The sequence below is a fragment of the Ambystoma mexicanum genome, chromosome 2p (genome assembly GCF_040938575.1).
Source record: "Ambystoma mexicanum isolate Mex_15411 chromosome 2p, UKY_AmexF1_1, whole genome shotgun sequence".
Lineage (NCBI taxonomy): Eukaryota > Metazoa > Chordata > Amphibia > Caudata > Ambystomatidae > Ambystoma > Ambystoma mexicanum.
In genome coordinates, this window is record NC_090923.1 from 1,308,999,972 (window position 1) to 1,309,007,648 (window position 7,677).

The window sequence follows — 7,677 nt, forward strand, 5'->3', positions numbered from 1 at the left end:
TATTAATTAACATAATCAGTCATATCGAATGTGACATCATACATTTTGAAGCAATACTTTAAACCACCTTTTTTGTTTCATTCTAAAGTTTTTCATTGGTTCTCATCAAAAATGATTCTTCTCCAAAACACACACAGGACTCAAAGCCCCATTCAAAACCACATGCCCCAACACATACTGCACCCGCTTATCCCCACACTACCCCCATTCGCCCCAGCCCAGCAGTCCTTGTCTCCCCGCACTCCCAGTTACCGACTCACATTCCCAAATGCTCCTTTTCTCCCCAACTGCCTGCTCTCCCACAAATGCCCCCTTGACCCTCCCAAAAGCCCCCACTTCCCCCAACTGCCAACCCTCATCTCCCCCAACACCCCCCTTCTCCCACAACCGCCCCTCACCTCTCATCTCCTTCAACTGTTCCCGTCTCCCTGTAAATGCCACCCCCCATGTCCCCCACCACTCATCTCAACCAACTGCCGCTTCACACCCCAACTGCCCCTTATCCTACCAACTGTCCCCTTTCCCCCAAAATACACCCTACCCCTCATATTCTCTAAATGCCACCCCACCCCCCAGCTCCAACTGCCCACCTTCTCCCACAAATGCCCCTTCCCATCTCCAACTACTTCCTCACCCCTCATCTTACCCAACTGCCCCCTCACCTGCCCGCTTGTTTCCCCCCACTCTCCCACTTTTGTCCCCACCCTTCTTCTCCCCAACTGCCCCCCAGTCTTCACTCCCAACTTCACCTTCTCCACCCAACTGCACTCCACCCCCAACAGGAGCCTGCTCCCCCAACTGCACCTTTATCTCCCACTCCCTTCTCCCCAACTGCCCCCCTTTTCTCACAACTGCCCCCAAATCCACCTGCCTCCATGCTGCAACAACTGTTGCTTCTCCTTCTTCAAACTGCCCCTTTCTCCCTTCCCATCTGCTCCAATTCTCTGCCGCCCAACTTCCCTCTCTGACCCAAATGACCCTTCTTTCTCCAGCACATTGTTCAATGAAAGGCTGGTTCAGGTCCTCTCCCCCAGTCCTAAGCCAAACAATCTTGCATGAAAGTCTTCTAAACCCAGAGCTCTCAACCATCCTGGGGCCATGCATGAGACGGTCATCCAGTCATGTTTTGTTTGGAATTCTGGGACATGCAGTTCATTAATTTCAAAACGAGAAAGACTTAAATTACCAGAATCGAAAGGGGAAAAACAGGACTGGATGACCGACTCATGCACAGCCATGGGAACCTTGAGAGCTGTTCTAAACCCCAACCACCAGTGCCCATAACTTTTTACACCGTCTGCTCCCACTTACCGATGTTCGTCTGCCACTATCTTTCATGTCTTCCTCGCTGCAGCAAAGGCTTGGCATAGCTCTCAACCATTTCTGTCACAAAAGCGAGTGAAAATATCCGATTTTGTTTTTGGCGGGTGAGAGCCCACTGAAACGAATGGGCGTGTAGGAGGTATGGCGGTGAGTCAGCTCTTTGCAAGGCGGGTAACACCCGCCAAAAGCGTGTGAATTGAGAGCTATGCTTGGAATCTAGTTCATCACAATTGAGCACTCAACAGCATCACCCCCCCAACCCCATAGAATCGTCAAACAAAAGGGCATGTTTTATGAAACACCAGGAAAACCCTCTCAATCCATACAAACTTGCTGCCAGGAAAGACAAATCAATCGACCGTGTAACGTCGAAAAATGCTTCGGTTCCTTACTGCGCATGCGTAGTAGTATGTCTGCGCATGCTCAGTAATGAATCAACATGAAAGTATTTTCTGACAATTTCAGGCAATAATTTCGCCGCTTCATGCCCCCCTCTTTGCACAAGCATCCTACCTTTGAAGCTGGTAAAAGTGGTGAGCTGTTGGCCACAGCAGTCGGGCTGGCAACTGCTGAGGAAGGAGAACGGGCCGAGAGCCAACATGACGAGCTCACGGTGGATAGGTGCACCAGAACAGCAGCAGCTCAGCGCTGGAGCCAAAGCGGGGGCCATCAGTTAGAAGGGGACCCGTGCTGAAGCCTAAGCGGGGGCCATCAGTGAGAAGGGGGCCGTGAGTGAGAAGGGGACACGGATTGCAGCACTAGCATTTGTATGCAGTGAATGGATTTTATGGGTAAGAGTATACTGCTTGGGGGAAGGCTGCATGGGACAGAGCTAAGCTTAATGAAAGGATTAGTGGCTCAAGAATGCTGTAGTGTTTGTAGTAGGTGAGGGTTGCAGCATTTTAAGGGCCTCATTGGATGGCAATGCATGAAACGGTGGCTGCATAAATGCATGCTATACTGGGATTGACTTTGCCACTGAAGCAAGCGCAATATTCTGGCGGGGAAGGAGAGGGAGAGGTGTCTGCTTCAAAAATAGTGCAGGGGGACCCGGAGCTCTGCACTTTGAACATTGGTGAGAGGTGCAAGAAGGGTTAATATATTCATGATAATTGACTGGAGCAGAAACTGGAGGAAAAGCTGAAGCATAAGCATTATATATAAGGTGTGAATGTATGCATTGTATATAAATATGTGCTCTGTAAAGCGCTTTGGGTTTAAGGCGCTATATAAATAACACATCATTATTATTATTATTAACTTGGAATGTTGACATTGGAAGGGAAATGAGACTGAGGAGTCAATATGACAACAATCACTGGACTAATACACATTGAAAGAGCAATAAAGGCTCTCGTGCCAGTGCAGATCTTGGAAGAGGTCCCCATATTAACAACACATGCATAATACTTGGAGTTCTGGGGCTAAAGGTGCAATTAAAAAGTGAGACAGCAGTTGCAATGCCCTGCCACCACTGCTGAAGACACAGACTTGCCTTCTAGTAAAGGGTTAGCAAGTATAACACCACGTAGCATGATTCTCCAAACATTTTTCATTTCAATAGTAGACATGCCATAAATAAAGCATCTAGTATCCAAGAGGGACAATGGAGGGATTGGATGCCCTGATGGTGGCTGTACCCATTAGCACACAGTTTACAAACTCCACACTGTGGAGGCACCTCACAGAGTATGTCATATGCGCCACAAGAGCTCTTCCACCAGATGTCTGCACTCCATGAAACAGTGGATACTATCAATGCCCACAACTCAGAGATCCATATGGACTTTACACCCCTTCAGAAGACCCCCAGCAGCAGTCAGGAAGGTTACTAAACATAGAAGAGAGTCAATGGAAAACAGAAAAGAAGGCCTAAAATACATGCAGGTACAACTGCAAGAACTGAAAGAAGCCAACACAGAACTAGAACACAACAGCATCATGAGGAACGATATACCTTCAGTGGAGAGGAGATAGGTGCTGATGTGCCATAGAGAGGGAGGCAACAGGGGATGCAGTGGAGTAAGTGACAGAGAGGCGCTCACGGAACAGGTGAGGTTGCAGAGTGATGTTCAAGGGAAATAAAGGGGTTCAGGGCAGAGGGAGGCACAGTGGGACAAGTGGCTGGGGAGAGTCACAGGAAATACATTGGGGCGAGTGACAGGCTCAAGGAACAGGTGAGGTTGAAGAGTGATGCTCAGGGGAAAGAAAGGGTTCAGGACAGAGGCAAATTGGGACAAGTGGCTGGGGAGTGGGACAGAGGCACAGGGGATGCATTTGAGCGAGTGACAAGCTTAGGGAACAGGTGAGGTTGCAGTGTTGCTTGGGGTACAGAAAGGGGTTCAGAGGAGAGGGAGAGGCCCAGTGGGGCAAGTAGCTGGGGAGTAGGGCAGAGCGGCACAGTGAATGCATTGGAGCGAGTGCCAGGTCCAGGGAACAGGTGAGGTTGCAGAGTGATGCTTGGGGCAAATAAAGGGGTTTACGGCAGATGGAGGGGCACATTGGGACAAGTGGCCGGGGAGAGAGGCACAGGGAATGCATTGCGGTGAATGACAGGCTCAGGGAACAGGTGAGGTTGCAGAGTAATGCTCAGGGGAAAGGGGCTCGCGGCAGAGGGAGAGGCACAGGGAATGTATTGGAGCGAGTGACAGGCTCAGTGAAGAGGTGAAGTTGCAGAGTGATGCTCCGGAAAGAAAGGGGTTCAGGGCACAGGGAATGCGTTTGAGCGAGTGACAGGAGCATGGAGTAGTTGAGGTTGCAGAGTAATGCTTGGAAAGAAGGGTTCAGGGCAGAGGGAGAGGTACATTGGAACAAGTGGCTGTGGAGAGGTGCAGAGACGCTCGGCGGAAAAGGTGTTATGGGGCAGAGGAATGGCACAGTGGGGAGAGGGGCTCGGGAAAGGGGAGAGGTGCACAGAGACTGGGGAAAGGGGTTCAGGGGCTTAGGCAGAGGCACGCATGTGGTAGTTGCTGGGGAAAGGGGCAGAGGCATCAGATGCATTGGAGCGAGTGACAGACCCAGGGAAGACGTGAGGAGGCCCAGAGATCCGCTTGGAAAGGGAACAGAGATGCGAAAGGGAAAGATGGGTTCAGAGACCAGGGGAGAGTGGCAAAGTGGGACAAATGGCTGGGGAGAGGGGCAGAGAGGCTCAGGAAAGGGGAGGTGGGAAGAGGAGCTCGTCAGGCTGCGAGAAGAAGAGAGATTTGGGAAAGGGCAAAGATATGCGCTGGCGATGGAGCAGTGGGAAGAGGGGACCGAGAATGTAAGGGAGTGAAACAGGGAGGAGAGAGGTTATGGGGCAGATTGGGGCACATTTGGGAGAGAAACAAAGAAAAGTGCTAAGGGTGACAATGCCAGGAGAACAAAATATAGAAAAGGCTTGTAAGTGACATGGGTCAAATGGTCCCGGGACACAAAGGGGCTAAGGACTGATATGGGATAAACAACTGTTCAGGGGTAGACGGGGCTATCTTAGGCGCTTTTGGGGCATGGATACCTTTTGACGCCCCCTTCCATTGAACCAAAGGAATTATGGGATCCAGAATATATTGGTGCGCCCCTCTCACCGCAATCACATGTATTGGTAAGTTAACTTGCAGAGATCAAAATGAGCATGGGTACTCCCCTTACCATCTTCGTTCTTTCTGTAATCGGAATAATAAACAAGTAGCCTTTCAAGGTCAAAAATAGCATCCATGGGCCACCAGCACGTGAGGAGACAGACCCTTTCGCAGAAGACGGCACAGTAGTGTTGGTGATAACATGAGGATATCTGTCCAGGATCACTGCATTCTCTGCAGTGAAAGCCAAGATACAAGCATTCATATTTTTTTTTCATTGGGATTTGATCAAACATTTGATTTTACACACATTACAAAAAACAAGATATACACATGAACAGAATTAAAATACACCTTCTTTACCTAGTTATAAAACAATACTAAAATAGTTTAAAAAAGGCAAAAGGAACAGATGGGAAGAAAAGAAAGCATTCACAATACTTTGGTTCCACAGTCTTGATTTTGGATTACCTGTCAGACTAACTATTAAATTATGCTCATCGTTTGGAGGTTACTGCCTAGGTTTTACAAATCCACATCTGAACAAACAAATTTCGAGACCTTCGCCATACTGCTATATTAGTTTTTATAGTACCCGCTATCTGGTGCAGGCCCAGTGCTGATAATAGCACCTGTTGGTGTGTGCTCACCTGGGCTTTTTTGAAACTTTGACATTGAATGATGGTAGATCAACCTCTGGAAACTGTGTGGGGCTTATCCGCACACATTTTCCTATGCTCACTGCACGACATACACATAGACATGTGTACTCTAGGTGGACACAGCCTACAGGTGCAGTCATCCCTGTCATATTTATTTGAGGTCTGACCAGTGGAGTATACAATGCATCTCGGAAGAGGGGGGTGGGCAACATCTTCCTCCTGCCATGGCGAGCCTAAATAACTTTCAAAAGCTCCCTCCATGGATCCGCCCTGTCTGTTTGTTTACCCTCTGCAGTTGGTGACAGCAATTAACCTACTAATAGAGTATACTTCAAACAGGCACACATGGGGCCTGGCTGCAGAGGCTAAAACCAAGGAGACGAGAAAACCCTAACAACCTTTGATATGCACTGTCAACCTGAAGCCATCTTCCACCTCTCAGTATCAAGGGCCTGGAACTATGTATATACAGTAGCCATCCCAGCAAGGGGGCCCCATTCAGAAGGTAAGAGTATGTGGATTGGCGGAGAACAAAAGTCTAATCTCGTCACAGCTTAAAGGACGACACCAGCCCAGCGAAGAAGCTAGGAGGACTACATCAACCAGCGTCCGCCTTAAAGGAAATTTTTGAGCCAGTTGAGTCTCTCGCGCTGCAACTGACTGCACCGCTGACTCTTGTCACACTGCAGTCGCTAACGTCGTCCAAGACACTTCGACAAGTACTTCAGACCCGCCAACCAGCTTTGAGACACTGATAAGCTCCTTGCCTGGCCTACGCTCCCTCCCCTCATTGGTTGCCTGGACTCTGATAGCCCAATCAGTGCAACCGGGAGGGGGAAGCCAGCACACCAACCAAGGCCCACGACGAAGGCCCTTGTCTGCTTCCTGTCCTCTACCAGCACGCTACTTGGGGTCCTCTCTGTACCCTAGCACCTTGACTTCAATGATGCTGCCACCTCACTCGCAAAGAAATCCGGAATGCCTTGACATTGTCACCTCCTGAACTATGGGTTAGTGCCCTCCTTTCTGGACTCCTTCCTACTCCCTTTAATTGACTTTCACTGTCCCTTCTGCTTGTTTCTCCCATGTTTACATCCTGATTTGCACTACATTTCTTGGCCCTTCGCTAACATCTGAGCCCTATCGTAAATTCAGACCTTGCTGTTTTTGCTTTTTGGTTTAAAAGTCAAATCTTGCTATACTTTGCTAACTTGCTCTGCCCTTTGCCTGTAACTGTTGCTTCTCTGTACTTGCCAGCCCAGTGACTTTGGTGCTCTCTTTGATCCACTAAACCTGCCTTCCCCCCTGCTTCTCCCTCCTTTCCTCGCTACCATTCCCATGGCACTTTCTGTTTCTCCTTTCTTTTCATACTGCTTCTCCATTGACTATCCTTCCCTTCTCACTAAGTCTGGTAGGATGAAAATCAAAAAGGATATCATGGCCTCCAACCCAGGTCTCCCCATCGCTGATACTTATTCTAGCGCTTCCTCCAGACAGACCCTCACTGACATCCTCTTTGTCATTCTTTCACCAGATCTATGGACTCTTAATATGATCTCTGAGCTCTGTCCGGTCTCCTCCTCTCCCATTAAGGTCTACCTTAATGGCACCGTCATGCTCCAAGGCCCTCAGGCTAATCTCCTCCTCTTTGATAGGCGTTTCCACCACCTCATCAATTTCCTTTCATCTCCTGCTGTCCCCTCCTCTCCCCCTTTGGCTACTGTGTGGGAGGAAAGGTCTTTTAGGCCCCCTCCTTTCCTGTCCCCGCGCACACGATACTCGTCCCATGGCTGCCCATGCGCCTATGGCCAGAGGTGCCGGACAGCCTAGGAACAACACATATAGGTGCAACATCCATAAGAGGGCTGAAGGAGGTCGATTACTGACTCCATTTTGTACTGAACCTCAACTCCATTTCGTATATGCTAAAAGCAGGCTCTACAGCAAAGCCAGCATGCAGGCTTGCACCTCTCCCCTGAGCCATGCACAGTTGGTCAACTACTCTCCCCACCCCCCCACCTACTCCATTTTGGTGTCCCTGCGGCTGCCCTGTTCTCACAGAAGACTGGGAACGAACGGTTACAAACTGAACACAGTATCTCTCGCCTTCCTTCTTACCTCACGGCCCTGTG

General features: G+C 49.4%; 1 long non-coding RNA gene across 1 annotated transcript in view; it reads right to left on the minus strand.

Moving 5' to 3' along the window:
- LOC138567451 (uncharacterized) overlaps positions 1–1,726 on the minus strand; it is a 43,649-nt gene extending 41,923 nt beyond the window's left edge. Inside the window, exon 1 of the long non-coding RNA XR_011302212.1 lies at positions 1,312–1,726. This is a non-coding gene — a long non-coding RNA (uncharacterized lncRNA). The remainder of the gene's footprint in view (positions 1–1,311) is intronic.
- Between the last annotated feature and the right edge of the window lie 5,951 nt (positions 1,727–7,677).